This window comes from Prionailurus bengalensis, chromosome B1 (genome assembly GCF_016509475.1).
Source record: "Prionailurus bengalensis isolate Pbe53 chromosome B1, Fcat_Pben_1.1_paternal_pri, whole genome shotgun sequence".
Classification (NCBI taxonomy): domain Eukaryota; kingdom Metazoa; phylum Chordata; class Mammalia; order Carnivora; family Felidae; genus Prionailurus; species Prionailurus bengalensis.
In genome coordinates, this window is record NC_057344.1 from 43407897 (window position 1) to 43423728 (window position 15832).

Consider the following 15832-nt stretch of genomic DNA (forward strand, 5'->3'; position numbering starts at 1 on the left):
CAAGCACACCCATAAAAAAGGTCTGAGAGACCCCCAAAACTCTAGTTGGTCTGACTACTGACTGGTTTCTTTCTCTCTCGAAGCCAGCTAGTAAACACTAGAAGAGATGTGAAACACTTCAATTGTGAAGGCAGCAGTTCAAGACTTCAAGAAACATCAAGAATCAAGGAAACGTGATGCCAACAACAGAGGTCTTGTGGAAGACAAATGAAAGAAATGGAAATGTACAAAGTGTCTGACAAAAAATTAAAAATAATCATCATAAGCTCAGACAAGAGAGCACAGATAGACATAAACAAAATCAGGAAAACAATACATGAATGAAATGAGAAGTTTCACCAAGAAGAGAGAATTTTTTTTAAAAAGAACCAAACAGAAGAAATTCTAGATCTGAAGAATACAATGACTGAACTGAAAAATTCTATTAAAAAGCTTTAAAGGCACAGCTGATCAAGCAGAAGAAACAGTTAACTCAAGGGCAATCATTTAAAATTATCCAGTCAGTCTTGGGGCGCCTGGGTGGCTCAGTCAGTTAAGCGTCTGACTTCGGCTCAGGTCATGATCTCGCAGTCCATGTGTTGGAGCCCCGCATCGGGCTCTGGGCTGACAGCTCAGAGCCTGGAGCCTGCTTCAGATTCTGTGTCCCCCTCTCTCTCTGGCCCTCCCCTGCTCACACTCTGTCTCTCTCTCTCTTAAAAATAAATAAACATTAAAAAATTTTTTTAAAATAAATAAATAAAATTATCCAGTCAGAAGAACAAAAAAGAAAAAAATATTAAAGAGAGCCTATGACTTGGGGCAGTTAATATGGTGTAGTAAGGGGACCCTGGGTTTGTCTTGTCCCTTGAACATAGCTAGATGGACATCAAGCCATTTTGAATACCTAGGGAATTGATCTGAGGACTAACAGAACAATCTGTATAATTTGAGGGAGAGAACACAACAGGTACATGGTGCAAAGAGGTGAACTGGGGGAGAGAATAGCCACAGTGCCAGTGCCACAGAGGGGAGACAGCCGTTTTCCCAGAGAGGAGAAAGATGGGAGGTAGGAGGAGAAGTGCATCAGATTTGCATAAGAAAGCACTCCCCCCTGAAAGCAGCAAGAGAGAAAGAGTGAAAACATCCATAGGGGACTAAGAAAACTGTTCCCCAAAACCACTGACAGAGGAAAAAGGACAGTTTCAATACCACCAGTATTTTCTACGAAGAGTGGAGCACAGAGTCTGAAGTTTCAGAGGTCAGCCCCTGGTGGTGTTCCCAGGAGGAAGCAGGGTGGAGCCCCTGGAGTGTGCAGAGCCATCTGAGGATAACCTGGGTTGCTCAAGGAGAAGCAGTTCCCCTGCTTGGAGTATGCTTGGTAGAGATGATACAGCCTCTCTGTGGGCAAAAGACAGGGCTGGCACATCAAGCTGCCACCTTCACCTATTCACCCGTAAAGGAACACAGACACTGGCTGAAGGCAGCATACCCTGGTGCCAGTTGTGTGTTGTGACTTCCCATTAACTCTGAGCCCCTGCCACTGAGCAGTGGCATGACTATTTCCTGAGACATGCTGGCCACAGTGTGGTGACACCCTCCCCCAGAAGATCACTGCATCCAAATTCCAAGAGTCTCTGAAGTATTTTGAAACACAACCATACCTGATATAAAATTCTGGAAAGAGATGCTGCCTGATAGGCAGACACCTGGGACACAGGGGAAGGCAGGGTGCTGACAGAAGTGGGGGATATAAGAGCGGTGACTGATATGCAATCCTGTGTCTGTGAGGGCATGAATTTCCTACTCTGGAGACTAGACAGTAGTGTGAAGCCATTTTCACCTTTAGTCCACCAATACTGTCGGACACCAGGAAGCTAAAAAGCACGACCAAATGGAGAATGAAGCTGTTACACCAAGAGCCCACACACTCCCGGCCCTCGAGGCACATCTCCACTAGAGCAAGTAGGATTGAGAATCAGAACAGCAAGCTCCTCCCTCAGAAGACCAGCGTGAATCCCTTCCATGAACTTAATCTACTGCCCACAGACTGCTGCAAGGTTTTAGCTCTAGGGGAAACTGGATCTAGCTTCATTTGGGATTTTTTGTTTGTAATTTGTTTATTCATTTTTCATTGTTGTTGTCGGTTTTTGCTGTTGTTGTTGTTATTTTTCTTTTGTGTCTTGGATGCAGAAAGAGCAAAATTTTTTATTTTATTTTTTATTTTTAAAATTTTTATTTTTTGCTCTTTTCTCTGTTTTCTATCAAGCTTGTGTTAACAGGAAGACCAAAACACACCTAGGATCTAGCTTCCTTTATTTGATTTTTGCACAATTTTTGTTTTTATTTCATTCTATTATTGTTGTTGTTGTTGTTGTTGTTGTTTCTTCCTCCAAAATGACAAGATGGAGGAATCCAACTCAAAAGAAAGAAAAGAAAATGATAGCCAGGGTCTTAGTAAATGCAGTTATAAGTAAGATATCTGAACTAGAATTTAAAAGGCAGCTTTGCAAAAGCATAGAATACATCAGATAATCCCTTTCTGCAAAGCTAAAAGAGCTAAAATCTAGTCAGGCTGAAATTAAAAATGCTATTGCCAATATGCAAACCCAAATGTAGGCCATAAAAATGAGGATGGGTAAGGCAGAGGAGTGAATTAGTGATATAGAAGATAAAATTATGGAAAATAATGAAGCCAGAAAGAAGAGGGAAACAAAGATCAGGGACACAAAAGCAGAATTAGGGAACTCAATTACTTATTAAAACATAATGACCTTTGTATAGTAGGAGTGCCAGAAGATAAAGAGAGAAAAAAGGGGCAGAAGGTTTATGTAAGCCATGTATCACAGAAAACTTCCCTAATCTGGGGAAGAACACAGACTTCAAATCTGTGTTCCAAGAAGCACCAAGAACTCCCATTAAATTCAACAAAGGCCAGCCATCACCAAAACATATCATAGTCAAACTCACAAAATACAAAGACAAGGAAAGAATCTTGAAAAAACTTAAAAGTCCCTAAACTATAAGGGATCAGGTTGGGATCAAGTTCACAGCAGATCTTTCCACAGAAACTTGGCAGCCAGAAAGGAGTGGTAAGATATATTCAATGTGCTGAATGTAAACAATATGCAGCCAAAAATACTCTATCCAGCAAGGCTGCCATTCAATATAGAAGGTAGAAAAGAGTTTCCCAAACAAAAACTAAAGGATTTCATGACCACTAAACCAGCCCTACAAAGAAATTTTAAGGGGGAACCTTTGAGTCAGAAAAAAAAAAAGACCAAAAGCAACAAAGGCTAGAAAGGACCAAAGGACATTACCAGAAATATCAATTCTACAGGTAACACATTGGCACCAAATTCATCTCTTTCAATAATTACTCAGAGTATAAATGGACTAAAGGCTCCAATAAAAAGATATAAGTTATCAGAATGGATTAAATATAAAAACCCTCAGGAAAGTAGGGATAGAAGGATCATATATCAAGATCATAAAAACCATATACTAAAGACCCAACACTAATATCACCCTCAATGGGGAAAAACTGAGAGCTTTCCACCTAAGGTCAGGAACAAGACAGGGATGTCTACTCTCACCACTGTTATTCAACATAGTATTGGAAGTCTTAGCTTCAGCAATCAGACAACACAAAGAAATAAAAGGCATCCAAATCAGCCAGGAGGAGGTCAAACTTTCACTCTTCGCAGATGACATGATACTCTACATGGAAAACCCAAAAATTCCTCAAAAAAATGGCTAGAACTAGCCAGGCTTCTCAAAAAGAAAAGGGAGATGACCCAAATAGATAAAATCATGAATGAAAATGGAATGATTACAACCAATCCCTCAGAGATACAAACAATTATCAGGGAATACTATGAAAAATTATATGCCAACAAATTGGACAACCTGGAAGAAATGGACAAATTCCTGAACACCCACACTCTTCCAAAACTCAATCAGGAGGAAATAGAAAGCTTGAACAGACCCATAACCAGCGAAGAAATTGAATCGGTTATCAAAAATCTCCCAACAAATAAGAGTCCAGGACCAGATGGCTTCCCAGGGGAGTTCTACCAGACGTTTAAAGCAGAGATAATACCTATCCTTCTCAAGCTATTCCAAGAAATAGAAAGGGAAGGAAAACTTCCAGACTCATTCTATGAAGCCAGTATTACTTTGATTCCTAAACCAGACAGAGACCCAGTAAAAAAAAGAGAACTACAGGCCAATATCCCTGATGAATATGGATGCAAAAATTCTCATTAAGATACTAGCAAATTGAATTCAACGGCATATAAAAAGAATTATTCACCATGATCAAGTGGGATTCATTCCTGGGATGGAGGGCTGGTTCAACATTCGCAAATCAATCAACGTGATACATCACATTAACAAAAAAAAAGAGAAGAACCATATGATCCTGTCAATCGATGCAGAAAAGGCCTTCGACAAAATCCAGCACCCTTTCTTAATAAAAACCCTTGAGAAAGTCGGGATGGAAGGAACATACTTAAGGATCATAAAAGCCATTTATGAAAAGCCCACAGCTAACAAAATCCTCAACGGGGAAAAACTGAGAGCTTTTTCCCTGAGATCAGGAACACGACAAGGATGCCCACTCTCACCGCTGCTGTTTAACATAGTGCTGGAAGTTCTAGCGTCAGCAATCAGACAACAAAAGGAAATCAAAGGCATCAAAATTGGCAAAGATGAAGTCAAGCTTTCGCTTTTTGCAGATGACATGATATTATACATGGAAAACCCGATAGACTCCACCAAAAGTCTGCTAGAACTGATACAGGAATTCAGCAAAGTTGCAGGATACAAAATCAATGTACAGAAATCAGTTGCATTCTTATACACTAACAATGAAGCAACAGAAAGACAAATAAAGAAACTGATCCCATTCACAATTGCACCAAGAAGCATAAAATACCTAGGAATAAATCTAACCAAAGATGTAAAGGATCTGTATGCTGAAAACTATAGAAAGCTTATGAAGGAAATTGAAGAAGATTTAAAGAAATGGAAAGACATTCCCTGCTCATGGATTGGAAAAATAAATATTGTCAAAATGTCAATACTACCCAAAGCTATCTACACATTCAAGGCAATCCCAATCAAAATTGCACCAGCATTCTTCTCGAAACTAGAACAAGCAATCCTAAAATTCATATGGAACCACAAAAGACCCCGAATAGCCAAAGGAATTTTGAAGAAGAAGACCAAAGCAGGAGGCATCACAACCCCAGACTTTAGCCTCTACTACAAAGCTGTCATCATCAAGACAGCATGGTATTGGCACAAAAACAGACACATAGACCAATGGAATAGAATAGAAACCCCAGAACTAGACCCACAAACGTATGGCCAACTCATCTTTGACAAAGCAGGAAAGAACATCCAATGGAAAAAAGACAGCCTCTTTAACAAATGGTGCTGGGAGAACTGGACAGCAACATGCAGAAGGTTGAAACTAGACCACTTTCTCACACCATTCACAAAAATAAACTCAAAATGGATAAAAGACCTAAATGTGAGACAGGAAACCATCAAAACCTTAGGGGAGAAAGCAGGAAAAGACCTCTCTGACCTCAGCCGTAGCAATCTCTTACTCGACACATCTCCAAAGGCAAGGGAATTAAAAGCAAAAGTGAATTACTGGGACCTTATGAAGATAAAAAGCTTCTGCACAGCAAAGGAAACAACCAACAAAACTAAAAGGCAACCAACAGAATGGGAAAAGATATTTGCAAATGACATATCGGACAAAGGGCTAGTATCCAAAATCTATAAAGAGCTCACCAAACTCCACACCCGAAAAACAAATAACCCAGTGAAGAAATGGGCAGAAAACATGAATAGACACTTCTCTAAAGAAGACATCCGGATGGCCAACAGACACATGAAAAGATGTTCAGCGTCGCTCCTCATCAGGGAAATACAAATCAAAACCACACTCAGGTATCACCTCACGCCAGTCAGAGTGGCCAAAATGAACAAATCAGGCGACTATAGATGCTGGAGAGGATGTGGAGAAACGGGAACCCTCTTGCACTGTTGGTGGGAATGCAAATTGGTGCAGCCGCTCTGGAAAGCAGTGTGGAGGTTCCTCAGAAAATTAAAAATAGACCTACCCTATGACCCAGCAATAGCACTGCTAGGAATTTATCCAAGGGATACAGGAGTACTGATGCATAGGGCCACTTGTACCCCAATGTTCATAGCAGCACTCTCAACAATAGCCAAATTATGGAAAGAGCCTAAATGTCCATCAACTGATGAATGGATAAAGAAATTGTCGGGGCGCCTGGGTGGCACAGTCAGTTAAGCGTCTGACGTCAGCCAGGTCACGATCTCGTGGTCCGGGAGTTCGAGCCCCGCGTCAGGCTCTGGGCTGATGGCTCGGAGCCTGGAGCCTGTTTCCGATTCTGTGTCTCCCTCTCTCTCTGCCCCTCCCCCGTTCATGTTCTGTCTCTCTCTGTCCCAAAAATAAATAAACGTTGAAAAAAAAAATTTAAAAAAAAAAGAAATCCTGTAAAAAAAAAAAAGAAATTGTGGTTTATATACACAATGGAATATTACGTGGCAATGAGAAAAAATGAAATATGGCCTTTTGTAGCAACGTGGATGGAACTGGAGAGTGTGATGCTAAGTGAAATAAGCCATACAGAGAAAGACAGATACCATATGGTTTCACTCTTATTTGGATCCTGAGATACTTAACAGGAACCCATGGGGGAGGGGAAGGAAAAAAAAAAAGAGGTTAGAGTGGGAGAGAGCCAAAGCATAAGAGACTGTTAAAAACTGAAAACAAACTGAGGGTTGATGGGGGGGGTGGGAGGGAGGAGAGGGTGGGTGATGGGTATTGAGGAGGGCACCTTTTGGGATGAGCACTGGGTGTTGTATGGAAACCAATTTGTCAATAAATTTCATAAAAAAAATGGCTAGAACTGATCCATGAATTCAGTAAAGTTGCAGGATATAAAGTCAATGCACAGAAATCAGTTGAAGTGACAGAAAGAGAAATCAAGGAATTGATCCCATTTACAGTTGCACCAAAAACCATAAAAAACCTAGGAATAAATCTAACCAAAGAGGTGAAAAATATATACACTGAAAACTATAGAAAGCTTATGAAAGAAATTGAGGAAGACACAAAAAAATGGAAAAAGATTCCATGCTCCTGGATAGGAAGAACAAATATTGTTAAAATGTCGATACTACCCAAAACAATCTACATATTGAATGCAATCCCTATCAAAGTAACACCAGCATTCTTCACAGCTAGAACAAATAATCCTAAAATTTGTATGGAACCCAAAAAGACCCAAAATAGCCACAGTGATCTTGAAAAAGAAAGCCAAAGCAGGAGGTATCACAATCCCAGATTCCAAGCTATACTACAAAGCTATAATCATCAAGACAGTATGGTACTGGCAGAAGAACAGACACTCAGATCAATGGAACAGAATAGACAACCCAGAAATGTACTCACACACGTATGGCCAACAAATCTTTGACAGGGCAGGAAAGAATATCCAATGGAATAAAGACAGTCTCTTCAGCACGTGGTGCTGGGAAAACTGGACAGCGACATGCAGATGAAGGAACCTGGACCACTTTCTTACACCATACACAAAAATAAACTCAAAATGGATGAAATACCTCAATGTAAGACAGGAAGCCATCAAAATCCTCGAGGAGAAAGCAGGCAAAAACCTCTTTGACCTCAGCCGCAGCAACTTCTTACTCAACACATTTCTGGAAGCAAGGGAAACAAAAGCAAAAATGAACTATTGGGACCTCATCAAAATAAAAACTTCTGCACAGCAAAGGAAACAATCAGCAAAACTAAAAGGCAACTGACAGAATGGGAGAAGATATTTGCAAATGACATATCAGATACAGGGTTAGTATCCAAAATGTATAAAGAACTTATCCAACTCAACACCGAAAAAACAAATAATCCAGTGAAGAAATGGGCAAAAGACATGGGCATGGACACTTCTCAAAAAAAGACATCCATATGGCCAAACCGACACATGAAAAAAATGCTCAACATCACTCATCATCAGCGAAATACCATGAAATTTACACCTACAATGAAATACCACCTCACACCTGTCAGAATGGCTAAAATGAACAACTCAGGAAACAACAGATGTTAGCGAGGATGCAGAGAAAGAAGATCTTTTGCACTGATGCAAACTGGTGCAGCCACTCTGGAAAACAGTATGGAGGTTCCTCAAAAAATTAAAAATAAAACTACCCTATGAGCCAGCAATTGCACTACTAGGTATTTATCCAAGGGATACAGGTATGATGTTTCCAAAAGGCACATGCACCCCAATGTTTATAGCAGCACTACTGATCATAGCCAAAGTATGGAAAGAGCCCAAATGTCCATTCGTGGATGAATGGATAAAGAAGAGGTGGTATATATATACAATGGAGTATTAGTAATCAAAAAGAATGAAATCTTGCCAGTTGCAACTATGTGGATGAAACTAGAGGGTACTATGCTAAACAAAATTAGTCAGTCAGAGAAAGACAAATATCATATGACTTCACTCATATGAGGACTGTAACAGACAAAACAGATGAACATAAGGGAAGGGAAGCAAAAATAATATAAAAACAGGGAGGGGGACAAAACATAAGAGACTCTTAAAAATGGAGAACAAACAGAGGATTAATCAAGGGTTGTGGGGGGGGATGGGCTAAATGGGTAAGGAGCATTAAGGAATTCACTCCTGAAATCATTGTTGCACTATATGCTAACTAACTTGGATGTAAATTTAAAGAATAAATAAAATGATTAAAAATAAAGAAAAAACAAACAAACAAACATCTATTGGACATTCACTATGTGTCATACTGGGTGTTATCACTCCCAGAGAGATTCTCCATGCCCCAAAGACATCTTAAAACCCAAAGTAATAAATCCATTGTGAAATTTTAAGCACTCTAGTATCTGGTAGGGCATGTATTTGGGGGCAGGGAACCACACAAGTAGTCACAATACTATTTTGAACTTTGAAAAATCCCACAAGCATTATTCAATTTCAACTTCCCTCTACTTTCTTCCAGAGCAAGTTTTCCGGATAAGGCAAAGTATCCCATTTACACTTATCCAAATCTGTATATGGAAGGAGGGGTTAAGGAAGTGGTGGGGAGTGGGGGCTTTCATTTAAAAGCTTACCATAGCCATTATATAAAACAATGGAATTTGTCACTTTCAGAAATAGAAACATAGCCTCAGTGAATCTCTGTGGTCTCATATTATTTTGTGTTTTATGACTGTCATTATTCCCTGTGTATAAGAAGAGTTATAGCAGTTATATTATATCCATTTGGACTTCAACTTTCTTTGACTAAGATTAAAAACTTCTGAGATGCCTGAGTAACTCAGTCACTTAAGTGACTGACTCTTGATTTCAGCTCAGGTCATGATCTCACAGTTCATGAGATCAAGTCCCGAGTTGGGCTCTGGGCTGACAATGTGGAGCCTGCTTGGGATTCTCACTCTCCCTTTATCTCTGCTCCTCCCCCACTTGCGTGCATGCATTCTCTCTCTCTCTCTCAAAATAAACATTTAATAAATAATAAATAAAATAAATAAATGTAAAAGCTTCATGATTATGTTAATAAACATGGTTTTCTAACAAAAAAAATGTTTATGTCTCTAATTTGGAGCACCCAAATATAGAAAAAAATTAATAAAAAACACAAAGAAACTCGTTGATAATAATACAATAATATTAAGGGATTTTCACACCCCATTTACAGCAATGGACAGATCACCTAAGCAGAAAATCAACAAGGAAACAATGGCTTTGAATAACACAGTGGACCAGATGAACTTAACAGATGCATTCAGAATATTTCATCCTAAAGCCGTAGAATACACATTCTTTTCAAATGTACATGGGACATTCACCAGAAGGGATCACATACTGGATCACAAATCAGCTTTCAATAAGTACAAAAAGATCGAGATCATACCATGCATATTTTCAGACCATAAAGCTACGAAACTTGAAGTCAACCACAAGGAAAAAAAAAGCCCTCAAACATGGAAGTTAAAAAACATCCTACTGAAGTATGAATGGGTTAACCAGGAAATTAAAGAAGAAATTAAAAATACATGGAAGCAAATACAAATGAAAACACAACAGTTTGGGATGCAGCAAAAGCAGTCCTAATAGGAAAGTAAATTGCAATTCAAGCCTATCTCAAGAAGCAAGAAATATACAATCTAAATATACAATCTAAACTTACACCTAAAGGATCTAGGAAAGGAACAGCAAATAAAGCCTAAAGCCAATAGAAGAGAAATAATAAAGATTAGAGAAATAAATAATATAGAAAAAAAAAACAGAAGAAACCAGTAGAACAGATCAACAAAACTAAAAGCTGGTTTTTTGCAAGAATTAACAAAATTGGTAAACCCCTAACTAGACTTATCAAAAAGAAAGGAGAAAGGGCCCAAATAGATAAAAATCACTAATGAAAGAAGGGACCAACACCACAGAAATAGAAGGGACCAACACCACAAGAGAATACTATGAAAAATTATATGCCAACAAACTGGGAAATCTGGAAGAAATGGATAAATTCCTGGAAACATACAAACTACCAAAACTGCAACAGAAAGAAATAGGAAACTTGAAAAGACCCATAACCAGCAAAGAAATGGAATCATCTATCAAAAATCTCCCAACAAACAAGGATCCTGGGCCTGATGACTTCACAAGCCATCTATTCTTCTCAAACTGTCAGCAAAGTCACAGGATATAAAATCAACTTGCAGAAATCTTTTGCATTTCTATACACCAAAAATGAAGCAGCAGAAAAAAAACTGCTGGATAAGTAAACTATACAAGGCAAAAAATTTCCTTCAGAAATTAAGGAGGGTTAAAGACATTCCCAGAAAAATAAAAGCTAAGTGAGGGCATCACCTCTAGACCTGTCTTATAAGAAATCCTATAGGGAGTTCACCAAATTGAAATGAAAGGACAATAACTCATGAAAACATAAAAGTATAAAACGCACCGGTAAGTATAAATATATAATCAAATTCATAATTCCCTAATACTGTAATGGTGGCAAAATACTTTTATCTCCAGTAAAAAGTTAAAAGATAATAGTATTATAAAGTAAATATTATTACATAATTTGTTAAAGGATGCACAATATAAAAAGATGCAAATTGTAACATTAATAGCACAAAATGTGGGGGAATTAAATGAGAATTTAAAATGTAGAGCTTTAGTATATGATTGAAGGTAGGTTATTATCAGCTTAAAATAGATTATTACAGGTGATGAGTATTAATACCAGGTGTTGTATGGAAGTGTCGAATCACTGTATTGTACACCTGAAACTAACATTACACTGTATGTTAACTACTAGAAGTGTAAACAAAAAGTTAAAAAAATAAAAATAAAACTACTTTACAATCCAATAATCGCATGACTAGGTATTTACCCAAAGAATACAAAAACACTAGTTTAAAGGGATACATGCACCCTGATGTTTATTGAAGCATTATTTACGATAGCCAAGATATGGAATCAGCCTAAGTGTCCATCAAGTGATGAATGAATAAAGAAGTGGTATATATACATATATACAACAGAATATTATTCAGCCATAAAAAAGAATGAAATCTTGCCATTTGCAACAACAGGCTCAGCAAAATAAGTTAGACAGAGAAAGACAAACACCATATGTTTTCATTCATATGTAGAATTTAAGAAACAAAACAAACAAGGAAAGGAGAAAAAAATAAGAGATAGTCAAAGCAAGAAACAGTCTTTTAATTATAGAAAACATACTGATAGTTATCAGAGAGGAGGTAGGTGGGGTTATGGGTTAAATAGGTGATGAAAATTAAGAAGTGCCCTTTTTGTGATGAGCCCAGGGTGATGTATGGAACTGTTGAATTACTACATTGTATACCTAAAACTATTATCACACACTGTATGTTAACTAACTGGAATTAAAATAAAAACTTAAAAAATAGACTATTATATCTATTATATCTATAAAATTTTTTTATGTAAGCCTTATAACAATCACAAAGAAGAAACCTACAGTGGATACACAAAATATAAAGAGAAACAAATTAAAGAATGGCACTACAAAAAATAAATCACAAAAGAAGAGAGTAAGAAAGGAATAAAGGAAAAAAAAGAATTAAAACAAACAAACCAGGAAATGATTAACAAAATGGCAATAGAAAGTCCTTTTAACTATCAATAATTACTTTAACTGTAAACGGATTTTTTCCAATCAAATTTCTATTATAGAACCCAACAATAAGCTGGCTATAGGAAACTCAAATTACCTTTATGGACATGCAAGGGCTGAAAGTATAGAGAAGAAAAAACTATTCTATGCAAATGGTAACCAAAAGAGAGCAGGGTTTGCTATGCTTATGTAATATAAAACAGACTTTCAATTAAAACAATCTCCAAAAAAAAGGTCAAGAAAATATAACACTTGTAACTACACATGCACGAAATACTGGAATGCCTAAAAACTTAAGTAAATATTGACAGACCAAAGGGATAAACAGACAGCAATTCAATAATAGTAGAGGACTTCAATACCCTACTATTGACATTGGACAGAGCAATCAGAATGAAAATCAGTAAGAAAATAGCAGGCCTGAATAAAACTATAAACCAAATGGACCTTAAGGACATATATAGAACATTATGTCCAATAAGAACAAAATATTCTCGGGGCGCCTGGGTGGCGCAGTCGGTTAAGCGTCCAACTTCAGCCAGGTCACGATCTCGCGGTCCGTGAGTTCGAGCCCCGCGTCGGGCTCTGGGCTGATGGCTCAGAGCCTAGAGCCTGTTTCTGATTCTGTGTCTCCCTCTCTCTCTGCCCCTCGCCCGTTCATGCTCTGTCTCTCTCTGTCCCAAAAATAAATAAACGTTTAAAAAAAAAAAAAAAGAACAAAATATTCTCAAGCACATGTGGAACATTCTCCAGGACAAAACATATGTTGGTCCACAAAGCAAGTTTTATGAAATTTAAGGAAACTGAAATAATATCTAATATCTTTTCCAAGCACAATGTTATGAAACTTCAGAGAAAAAAACTGAAAAATCCACAAAATGTACAATTTAACATCATACCTGAACTAATGGACCACAGAAGTAGGAAAAAAGGAAATCATAAAAAGTATCTTAAAATAAACAAAAACAAATACAAAAAAAAACATACCAAAACATATGCGATATAGCAAAAGCAGTTCTAAGAGGTAAGTTTACAGCAATAAATGCCTATATTAAAAAAAATCTCAAATAACCTAACTTTACCCCTAAAGGAATTAAAAAAGGAAAACAATCTAAGACCCAAGTTAGAAGAAAGGAAATAAGAAAGATCAGAGCAGAAATAAATGAAATAGAGACCAGAGAGACAATAGGAAAATAATAAATTAAACCAAGAGATGGATTTTGAAAAGATAAACAAAATGGCAAAACTTTAGCTAGACTACTCAATAAAATAAAATTATGAAAGAAAAGAAGAGACACTGAAATTGATACCATAGAAATACAAAGTATCATTAGAGACTTCCATAACAATTATCCACCAACAAATTGCATAACACTACAAGAAATGGATAAATTCCTAGAAACAGGCAATCTATCAAAACTGAATCAAGAAGAAATGGAAAACTTGAACAAAGTAACCACAACTAAAGATATTCAGTCTGTTATCAAACTTCCTAACAAATAAAAGAACAGGACTAGATGGTTTCACAGGTGAATTCTGTGAAATATTTAAAGAATTAATGCTAATTTCTCTCAACTCCCCCAAAAATTAAAAAGGAAAGAACTCTCCCAAACTCATTTTACGAGGCCAGCTTTACCCTGATCCAAAGACAAAGACACTAGAAGAAGAAGAAGAAGAAGAAGAAGAAGAAGAAGAAGAAGAAGAAGAAGAAGAAAGAAAGAAAGAAAGAAAGAAAGAAAGAAAGAAAGAAAGAAAGAAAGAAAGAAAGAAAGAAAGAAAGAAAATTACAGATTGATATCCCTAATGAACATAGATGCGAACATTCTCAACAAAATATCAGCACACCAAATTCAACAGCATGTTAAAGGTTCATATATCATGATCAAGTGAGGTTTATCCCTGGGATGTAAGGATGACACAGAAAGCAATAAACATAATATACCCCCATTAATATAAATAAGGGTAAAATTCATGTAATCCTCCAAAGAAATGAAGAAAAAATATCTGACAAAATTCAACACACTTTCATGACCAAAGTTCTCAACAGTTTGGTATAGAGCAAATGTATCAATATAATAAAGGCCATATATGACAAGCTGTAGCTAACATAATTTTCAATTGTGAAAAGTTGAAATCTTTTACTGTAAGATCAGGAACAAGACAAAGTTTTTCATTCTTACTACTCCTTTTTAACATAGTACTAGAAGTCCTAGCCAGAGGAATTAGGCAAGAAAAAAGAAATAAAAGATATCCAAGTCAGAAAGGAAGAAATAGGGGCACCTGGGTGGCTCAGTCGGTTAAGCATCTGACTTCGGTTCAGGTCATGATCTCACAGTCTGTGGGTTCGAGCCCCACATCAGGCTCTGTGCTGACAGCTCAGAGCCTGGAGCCTGCTTCAGATTCTGTGTCTCCCTCTCTCTCTGCCCCTCCATGCCCCCCCTCTCAAAAATAAACAAACATTAAAAAAATTGTTTTTAAAGAAAGGAAGAAGTAAAACTGTGGGGAAAAATGGAAAGATGTTGGTCAAGGGTACACATTTTCAGCCATAAAATGAATCACTATGGGGATCTAATGTACAGTATGGTAACTATAGTTAATAATGTATTGTATATTTGAAATTTTCTTTGTAAATGTTAAATATTTTTGCTATGTAAAGTTGTAGATGTGTTAACCTTATTGTAATCATTTCACAATATATACTCGTATGAAGTCATTACATTGTGCACCTTAAACTTACACAACGTTATATGCCAATTATATCCCAATAAAGTTTGGGAACAAAATTTTAAAAAAAATTTTTAATGTTTATTTTTAAGAGAGAGAGACAGAGACAGAGCATGAGTGGGCGAGGGGCAGAGAAAGAGGAAGACACAGAATCTGAAGCAGGCTCCAGGCTCCAAACTGTCAGCACACAGCCCAATGTGGGGCTTGAACTTAGGAACCGTGCGATCATGACCTGAGCTAAAGTCAAGCATTTAACCAACGGAGCGACCCAGGCACCCCAGGAACAAAATTTTAAAGATAAAAGCATATTCTTACTCCAATCCTATCTGAACATCTGCCATTTACTTTTTTCATAGTTTGCTTCTTTTTTCTTTAGATTTCCAGTTAATTTTTCTGGTTGTGGGGCAATTATTCAGGAATTCTTTAAATGCTTTAAATAAAGAGCACTTAATTGATTGTAACAATAACTGAACCTCAAAGGAACAGAAGACTTTACCAGCAGATGGTAAAGAGAATTTACCTAACAACAACAACAAAAAAATCTAATCTAACTTCTTGACCCCATGTAAGGTAGGGTGTTAAAAAATAAGACCTTACTAAAGAGGGTTGCTTCAGATGCATGTTGATCATAGGAATGTCTCAACAGGTACAAGAAAGATTTGTAACAGTTGGGAAAGAAGAATCATCAGGCATATGTACATGAGACTTCTGGAAATGACAGATTACCAAATGGACTGAAGTGTAAGAAGGGTCCAGTGTACTTGGATATAATACAATGGGAAAGGCAGATAGGATATTGACATACTTCCCAGCTCTTTGAAACAGTATTTCAAGAAATTTAATCCTGATCTACTCTAAAATAGATTGCCTC

The 15832-nt window shown here is 37.2% G+C and overlaps 1 protein-coding gene across 1 annotated transcript in view; it reads right to left on the bottom strand.

Moving 5' to 3' along the window:
* Positions 1 to 15832, bottom strand: part of LOC122473300 (disintegrin and metalloproteinase domain-containing protein 5-like) — a 124202-nt gene that overhangs the window by 38013 nt on the left and 70357 nt on the right. The window lies entirely within an intron of this gene.